Genomic DNA, 9,812 nt, shown 5'->3' on the forward strand with positions numbered 1-9,812 from the left:
GGTCCATTTTAACTTGTCTATACGTGTTGAGTAAATATTGGCCTACTTTGATTGCCATAAGGAGGCCAATTAACTCTGCTCTAGCGTCAGTAGAGTTTGCGTCCTTTGCCTCTGCTCCTTGCCGAAGATTTTTGGGCATTAGTGAGCTCTTTGAGAAGACTAGTTGTGAATCATATTCTTCATTCCGCATTGACACAAGATACACGGCCACACCCATTCCCTTCGTGCTGGCATCGGTAAAGAATAAAGATAGCCACGCACTCAGTAGACCTTCTAGCTCATCTGGGAAATCTGAGATCTTTGAGGAGTGGAATCTGCTTTATCCATTGCTTAAAACGATCCATTGGTTGTAATGCAATCGGATCCGGGATCACGTCCCCGTTATCGTCCATAACTGTTTTTTCTAGCAAGTTTTCATCCCGTTTGGTCTTATTCAGCCATAACATTGGTAAGATAAACTTGTACCACACAATGTGGAGATACGTAGCCTTGGGTGTCATATCCTCGACTTGCCAGAGAAACAACATTCCGGCGAGTGATTTTATCTGCATTATCATTGAATTGCTTGAATTTCTCGTCCAGATCAAATTTGAACCATTCTGTTAGCAAGTCCAATATTAGTCCCAGAAGTGAAATTACTTCAGATTGATCAATTCTTTCTTGTTGAATAGCACTTAACACGAGGTTATTGTTTGCGTGTATTTTATGCCCATAAAACCCACCCTGTTCCATAATAAATAGAATGTAGGTAACAAGTGTCATCATTTTGTCACTTATATAGACGACATCTTAGTCTTGGCCGACATATGTTTTGCTTAGAATGATCTCCGCTGCTTCTGGGTACTGATCTATCCATTTCATGGCCGTTTCTTTTAAGCATGGCATTGACAAAAAGGGGCTGCAGACGCATCCATACGGTAGGCGTGTGAACCGGTGAATGTTCGGATTGGTCTGGCCCCGTGGTGCTCATACATATCGAAGCATATCCATATCGGATTCCTTCTTCAAGCGAACGGAGAGAAACATCTTTTGCACATCTTCTGTTGCAATGAAATTCTTCGTTTTGGAATGTTACCACATATAATGGAATTAATTTTCAAGTTCGGTCCAGCCCAAAAGAGCTTATGTCTTCAACGTCTTGTCACCATCTTTCTGGTCATCACAATTCGGCATTTCGTTGTGTTTTTTTCTGGTCGGATCACCGGATGACTAGTCAAGACATATGTTGGATGGTTCGTGCGGAATTGCAATTCCAGAGGGACAAGTTCAGCAAAACCTTTCAAGTGGCATTCTTCATAAGAATCTCTCACCAAAGCCTCGGGCTCTGGACGAAGCCGGGTGAGGACTTTTCGCCACATTAATTTACATCGATTAAAATAAAAACCACGAACAGCAGGTAAAATCATGTGTTTTTTACTAAATTCCCGTTTGTCAATTGCGTCGTAGTTTTTCTTCCTATACGGGATAAGACAACGAAATGGATCAATCACGTCCAATCTCGATGAGGCTGGGGTGTTGACTATAAAAATGAAATTGGAGAAACTTGTAGAAGATAGCATGATTCCCGCCATTATTAAATGCTTACCAATGGTGAGCAGAACTAGCTTCTTCACCTGGAGAGAAAATGAGAGAGACAAGGTGGATTGGAAGCGATGGCTTTGGAAGGGATGTGCACGTACGTATGAGTGTGTCGTAAAATCAACTTACCGAGTGGAGCTGAGTACTCAACTTCTAACCGTATCATACCATCTAAGACTGTTGGAACTAGACAGTCAAGATTTCTCTCGAGACTGGTACTGAAAAGCAACAAAAAAAAGGTGAAGATGGAATCCCTTAACTGACACTTTGAACAATCGGAAGTTTGATTGACCAGCTTTAGCTTTGAGATGACAAATTGTTAAACCCATACCTATTGTTATATCCGCCACACCAAACGTAACATCCATTTATAAAATCTGGAATGAAGGAAATTATCCAAAATTGTTCCTGAAATTCAAATAATGCAATCTGCCAAAACATCCACTTTGACAAACCTTCATAACTTATCCCGGAGTTAAAAGGCGAAGCTAAAAATATGTTGAAATTCGCAACCGGGCAAACGCGATCTCATCATCATCCTGGCTTCCTTTGGTCGTCAATGAATCAATGGACGAACCTGCAGACGACAATGGCCCAAAATCAGGGTGGTTGCAAACTCACTCCTGCCATCACGGCACTTACCATTGATAGTCATCCGAATACCCTTGATGAATGCAGTTGATGTAGGCTCATTGGCCCCTTCCCATCTGCCGTCTGTTCTGACTGGTCAAGGCTGACGCATCCTCCCACTTGCAGGATAACTTGTAAAAAGTTTTTGTCCTCCTTCCAACAAATATCACCTGGCAGATTAGTTTGTTACACAGCCTTATCTTAATAAATGAGAAACTTTAACTAAGTTTCATATACCTTCAATGAAAAGACGTAGATCTTTTGAGGATTAGAGTACCTCGAGAACAAACTATCACAACAAAAAATTGCGAATTCTTCCCAATAATTGAAAATGTGGTCGTGAAAGTAAGAATTGCCTTCTTTTTGCCCACACCCAAATATTAAAATCCATGCTTACCATGAGGCAGATATTTTTACGTGCAGCTTGAGTGAGACCAATGTCACCACAATATCATCCGTCTCGTCAAAGGTAAAGGCTCGAAATTCATTAGCTAAGTACAAAAAAACATTATATCACACATAAACACACACATTTCCTATGTAGGACGGAAATACTTGTCTGGGTAAAAACGATTGTAACATCACAACCATCAGGCAGCATGCCTTCCTCATTGAAAAAATGCCGGTTTGTAGTTGGCCCATAAAAATTGAGGGATATGCTTTATATGTCTGAGGAATCGATTAGTTAAAAATCGTTGACGTCTTTCTATAAAGTCTGCGTTATTTATCTGAAATGGTTTTCGAAAAGGTTATAAACAGAAGAAAACGTCAAATTATAGATTACCGACATCATTTGATTGCACAACGCCAAGGAGATCATCTTGATAATAAGCCTCCATGCACTTTTGCCTCTTTTGGTGTCGTTACCGTAAGACAGATGAAGAAGATAAGTAAGTGACAAACTGACAATTATCGCACTGACCTCCTTGAACATGCTGTAAAAGAGAAGGATAAGTATAAAATGAATAATTGAATCCATAGGGGTGAGAACCATGAACTTTACCTGGGAAGAATGTTAGCTACAATTCCAGGTCACCAGTTTCGAAGTTGTTGGGCGGATTTCCAGAGGCAGTTGTGAGCTGAATTACAGCCTGCCAAAAGCAACAAAACCATTCATGATGCAGGATTAAAAGTCATTGTTTGCAATATACTACCTCCACTTAATTATTGGCCAAATGAATTGTGTTGCCGCCGGTTTGTTTTTGTATCACAAAAGTCAGATGGTCTTGGTTCGAAGTTAGAGCATTCGCTGAATATTATGGAATAATTCGACTTTGAGAAAACCGAGAATCACGGTGCAATTTGTGCAAAAATGAATCTACAAAACAACAGCAGGCTCAGTTTGAGCAACGATTCCATGATTGAAGAATAGCCAAGTATTTGCCCAACCAGTCAGTTCAAAAGATTTATGTGACTGATGAAAGGGGATGAAGCTCTTACAGGCGCTTAAAAACATCATAGTTCATTACTCCACGGTAACTTCACAACAAAAATATTCTTACGGAGAGGATCCTGAGCGACATACACCGGTCTAAATCTCTACGAAACAAGCTTCCAGAGAGAGAGAAAGGGGTACGGAACAACTAGAGGGCTCTAGAACAACTTTTGCCGGGTACTAGTGCTGGGGCGAGTCCGGACTCGAGCCCGAAAGCACTCGAGTCTTTTACACCATTTAAGAGAAATTGGCCGAACTCGAGTCCGGACTTGTCAATCAAAAATATTGATTCTTTTTCTTCAGATTTCGCAAGACGAGTCTTTTTGCTTGAACTGACTCTATTAATAGACTCAAGTCCAGCAGGGGGCTTGATTCTTCATCAAATCAACAGACTCGTACGAGTCCGACTTTTAACAGACTCGCGCCACCACTAGGAACTACACACTTATTGGTGTTCCAAAAGAGCGAGGAAGAAAAAAACATAAGCACGGATCCTGTCCTTCGTCTTCCAAAAGAGCGAAAGAAAGATGATCGCGATGATGCGCAGCAACAGGAGCAGGCTTGAACCACACCAACACCCTTATCCTGTCCCACACATAACAAACTGGAAAAGGAGACAGGCAAACCTGCTGATCATGGATGCGCAGCAGCAGGGGGCAGGCGTGAACCACACCAACACCCTTATCCTTGTCCCACTACATACCAAACTGGAAAAGGAGACAGGCAAACCCGGTGATCATGGATGCGCAGCACCAGGGGGCAGGCGTGAACCACATCAACACCCTTATCCTGTCCCAATAAATAACAAACTGGAAAAGGAGACAGGCAAACCTGCTGATCATTGGATGCACAGCAGCAGGGGGCAGGCGTGAACCACACCAACACCCTTATCCTGTCCCACTACATACCAAACTGGAAAAGGAGACAGGCAAACCCGGTGATCATGGATGCGCAGCACCAGGGGCAGGCGTGAACCACATCACACCCTTATCCTGTCCCAATAAATAACATGGAAAAGGAGACAGGCAAACCTGCTGATCATGGATGCGCCAGCAGGGGCAGGCGTGAACCACACCAACACCCTTATCTTGTCCCACTACATACCAAACTGGAAAAGGAGACAGGCAAAACTTGCTGATCATGGATGCGTAGCAGCAGGGGACAGGCGTGAACCACACCAACACCCTTATCCTGTCCCACTACATACCAAACTGAAACTACATACCAAACTGGAAAAGGAGACGGGCAAACCTGCTGATCATGGAAGCGCAACAGCAGGGGGCAGCGCTGAACCACACCAACCCCTTATCCTGTTCCACTACATACCAAACTGGAAAAGGAGACAGGCAAACCCGGTGATCATGGATGCGCAGCACCAAGGGCAGGCGTGAATCATATCAGTCCCTATATAAATAACAAACTGAAAAGGAGACAGGCAAACCTGCTGATCATGGATGCACAGCAGCAGGGGCAGGCGTGAACACCACCAACACCCTTATCCTGTCCCACTACATACCAAACTGGAAAAGGAGACAGGCAAACCTGCTGATCATGGATGCGTAGCAGCAGGGGACAGGCGTGAACCACACCAACACCCTTATCCTGTCCCACTACATACCAAACTGGAACTACATACCAACTGGAAAAGAGACAGGCAAACCTGCTGATCATGGATGCGCAGCAGCAGGGGGCAGGCGTGCAACACCCTTATCCATGGAGAACGGTAGTGGTGGATGGGAAAGCTCTCTGAAACCTCGCTAGAAGACGTTTCAGTATTGTGTTACCTCCTAATCAAGAGCTTGAACATGAAGATGGAATTGCTTAAGCACTCTCTCAGCGGGAATGCATCAGATCAGCAGGTAACGCATAGCTCTACAAAACCTTGCTAGAAGACGTTCGATCTTCAACCAAGCTTTCCACTCCACTACTGACGTACTCCATGCCTTATCCTGTCCCACTACATACCAAACTGGAAAAGGAGACAGGCAAACCTGCTGATCATGGATGCGCAGCAGCAGGGGCAGTGTGAACCACACCAACACCCTTATCCTGTCCCACTACATACCAAACTGGAAGTACATACCAAACTGGAAAAGGAGACAGGCAAACCTGGTGATCATGGAAGCGCAGCAGCAGGGGCAGGCGTGAACCACACCAACACCCTTATCCTGTCCCACTACATAACAAACCTCGGACAGAGAGAAAGTTAAAGAGAGAGGGAGCACCCAGTCATTGTTACCCAACAGCAGCAGGCAGGTACTAACGAACAAATGAAGGAGTAAGCATGATACGCGCTGATCCTGACCCTCTTTCGGGACAGGATCAGTGCGTATCATACTGCTCTCTCATTACTCAAAAATTCTCATGGAGGGGACAGAGGAAGACAATAGTTCCAACGACGAGAGAAGTCACAACGACGAGAGGAGGGACAACCACGAGAGGGGAGACAATGATGACAACCTCAAACTGAGAAGAAGTTGCCGATATTGAGTACCGCCAATGCGATACCGGGTGTGAGGCAAACCTCACGGGGGCATGTAGGGTAATCGGTCACGCTGAAAGAGGTAGAAAAGGGGTCTCATTCCGTTTCCGGAGAAGAGTAGAAAATGTGACATGTGACTGTGCTCTAGAATAATAAATCCGAGGCATCCTGGTCTTCCACTCATTCAGACTTGTACAGTGCGAATTGCAATTCCACAGGAAAGTCAGCAAAACCTTTCAAGTGGCATTCTTCATAAGAATCTCTCACCAAAGCCTCGGGCTCTGGACGAAGCCGGGTGAGGACTTTTCGCCACATTGATTCAGCGCGGCCAGGTTATCGCTCAAGACTCGGCCTGACAGCAAGGAACGTTTCCAGGGGAGTTCGACCGACCAAAACTTTTCCTTCAGGTCATAATTAGCAGTCGATTTAAAAAAGTTCTCAACCTGAATTTCCGATGCAGTTTTTTCACTCGCTCTAGGTTCGTTTGGTGAAGTTCCTACATTTTCTCCAGACCAGAACTTGCCAAAATCGAAGTGCTCGTTTTTATCTTTGTACATCATCTGCAGTTCGTACTTCATAATGTCCGCTTCTGAACAGGCAAATACATTTGTTTATGATTTAATATTAGGCTCTGCCCCCCTTGGCATCAATACAAATTTTGTCCTTTTGGTTGAGTGTGCACTGGTATCGGACGAAACTCTATGTTCATGCGTCATGAATTGCTAATAGGATGGCTCTGCTATTCGGACATTTAGGCAAGCACTGGTACCAGCAAACAAACTTGCCTGCCAATGCCAGTGATGCAAAATTGGCGTTTCAAACTGGTTTTAAGGAAGCTGACCTTTTCCTCTTATAGCAACGCAAAAGAAGGGTCAGCTTCTCAAAAATATGTTTGAAGCCCCAAATTTGCATCCCTGACTCTGGTACCAGCAAACAAACGAACCTGCCAGAGCTTGCCTAAACGTCCCCATAAGCACGTCTAAGGGGCGAGTGTGCATTATGGGATACTTCTCTGTGAACGTAACATCTTTAAGATGCGGGTACTGTCTAGGGTCTGAAAAGACTGGCGGCAAGGACTCGCCAATCCTGTCAATTGTGGTGGCCAGAATCGGGCTGACAATCGGGCTGACACAAGACTAAGTAAGAAGTCTAAATTCCACCCATTTTTTGTTCGTGACCACGGTTTGCACCCCAGCAACATTCATAATGAGCGTTGTGGGCGTGCCTTTCAATTGGGTTCTTTTCGCAACAAACAAGTATTTGCCCCTGAATTTTTCAAGGCTCTAACCTTCAGCTTCTGAAGCGCATTTGGATTCATTAAATAACATATTATGGTACCCAATAACCCAATAAAACCAAAAGGCATGGACCAAAAGGCTGTTTGCAGGCTAGATGAAAAGTAGACTGATTTATTTGAAATCCCATGGCGGGGCCGTGAACAGGTTGATTTTCCGGAGACACAACGTCACATATTTCAGACAAATCCGTCTACTTTCTGCCACTTTTTGGTTTCTTGTTCTTGATGGGTCGGTTCTCCTTATCAGCGAGCTTTTCCGACAGTCTTCGAATTTGACTTTCCATACTCTTGGCCCATTTATGCAACTGTGGCTCTTGGGACAATGGGCGAGCTCGTTTCATCCCACCATTTCCCCTTTTTAACCGCTAGGGGGCAGCCTCCGTCACGACCAAAAGAAAGAGGAACAGTCCTGTTTTGATTTCTGGGGCACATTGGGATGGGATGACTCCCGCTCGTATCACTGACCCCTTGACATGAAAGGCATTGAACATGACACTTGTGCCACGTAGCAAAGGGGCGGGTAGAACGAAAGCATCTGCCTTTTTCACGGCATACGTTGGTCCACTCCCGATACGATAGTCCAAGGCCTTTGGGGCACTTTCCAAGTTTTCTGGTCGGATCTGTCCTCTTCACAAAGGAAACAATTCCCAATTACTTGACGAGAGGTGGAAGCTCGCACCAACAGGTCAAAATTAGCGCCTGTTGAGACACCAGCGAGAGACCCGCCATTCTTGGAAGCACCCTGCTTGCGTTTCACCTTATACCTTTTCCAGCCCCCTTGCATTTCCGGCGTCATGGACGTGACGAAGGTCCTCATCAAGGCGAAATCGTACATATCCACCTCGTCTCATTCAAACACATCCTTCATTTTGTGCAAAGCATTGAGGGAGTGGAGGATGGCTTTGGCGTGTTCCGCTGACGAGTGGAGGGCGGCAACCGCGCTAGAGATATTGGACCCTGCTAACTCGATTTGGTCCTCGAATTTGTCCAACAAATCTTTCATTGCCGCTTCATAAGAATTCTGGGATCGGGCAGAATACTTCGATGCAATTGTCAGTGCCGGCCCAGCCAAGCAGTCTGCCAAGCAGTCTTTAAGTTTTTGAAAAAGAGTGATGTTATCGAACCCGCCAAGGGCTTCCATCTCTTGGACCAAGCTTAGCCATGAGCCTCTCCAATTGGAAAACTTTACAAGAACGTCTGGTTCGCGAAGATCGCCGTGAAACAACGATATAAACTTCGCCGCATCAAAGGTGATGATAGTCTTTGTATCTTGGGTAATCATAGGCTGAACCGCCGCTTTTTCACGGTCTTCCCTTAAATCCAGCTTCTGCAACAGCCGGCGATCGAACTTCTCAACTTCCAACTGGGCCACCCATAACGTGAATTTGTTAGAAATGCTTGCGAACATGTCCAGGATTGGATCAATGCGTGGCTTGTAGAACACCTGAGCGGCTTCCTGGCACCGTTCCTCCAGTTCTGGCATGCTTGACTCCATCAACTGGATGTGTATGTGGGCTTAGCGATACTCGACACGGGCTTACGGGTCATCCACCGTCTTCCCTTGAATCATCTTAACGTTCTGGATCAGATTGCTCAAAGTCCTTTCGGTCTGGGCGTGGCTGTCTTTGAATTTCTTCTCAGTTGCTTGACGGGATTATGCATGGATGGAGAGATAGATGGAGTGGGTTAATGACTATGGAGCAAGTGGGGAAACGGCGAACCAGTCAATCATGTACGTCGTTCATTCGATATCTATGAGATCTACGCAACACGGACTGTGATCAAGACCAAGAAACACCCATTCCAATGAGCAAACGGGTTTTATTGCTTTTAGTACGATACTTGAGCTATTTCACGTAAGATGAATTGTACACCATATGGAAAGATGTCAGCGATGCCAATTTGGAAGTACAAACAAAACAAAATTATGCCAAGTAATAAGTATATACGAATTGCTTGAATTTGCTCTGTTATTGTACTTGACAAATTGAGCGACACAAATTCTGGATCTCATCAAGTATGCTCAATTTTTTATCACGGTTGTTGAGGAGTGTGCCAATTGTGGCAGTGGAAATTTGTGTGTCAGTGACAAATAAAAAAATAATTTATAAAAGAAAACATGTCACATTCGAATCCAAGATGAGTAAGGAATAACAATTGGCTGAGTTAGTTATAGGCCCTCCAAGACGACTCTTGTTGAAGACCACGAGCCACGTTTTGGATGTCGCGGTAATTGAGGCTAAAACGGTGCTCATGTTCACGAACTACTGACAGCAGATATTTCTGATTTGCCAGCAGTTCGGCGTCGGTTTGGGACGAATGGTATTGATTTCCAAAAACGAACCCAGCCACTCCAGTAGCAAGGGAAGCTAGGAGGGCACCAACGAAGC

The 9,812-nt window shown here is 44.8% G+C and overlaps 1 long non-coding RNA gene across 4 annotated transcripts; it reads right to left on the reverse strand.

Annotated features, from left to right (window-relative positions):
* Positions 1 to 2,035: 2,035 nt before the first annotated feature.
* On the reverse strand, positions 2,036 to 3,934 carry LOC131879367 (uncharacterized). Of its 4 annotated transcripts, XR_009373148.1 has the most exons (6): positions 3,363 to 3,934; positions 3,212 to 3,299; positions 2,997 to 3,143; positions 2,764 to 2,936; positions 2,221 to 2,699; positions 2,036 to 2,155 (listed from the first exon to the last, which is right to left on the reverse strand). It is a non-coding gene; the product is annotated as an uncharacterized LOC131879367 (long non-coding RNA). The 4 variants fall into 4 exon arrangements; XR_009373147.1 differs by having other exon boundaries at positions 2,997 to 3,299; XR_009373146.1 differs by having other exon boundaries at positions 3,212 to 3,934.
* Positions 3,935 to 9,812: the final 5,878 nt, after the last annotated feature.

Source organism: Tigriopus californicus, chromosome 4, assembly GCF_007210705.1.
Source record: "Tigriopus californicus strain San Diego chromosome 4, Tcal_SD_v2.1, whole genome shotgun sequence".
NCBI lineage: Eukaryota > Metazoa > Arthropoda > Copepoda > Harpacticoida > Harpacticidae > Tigriopus > Tigriopus californicus.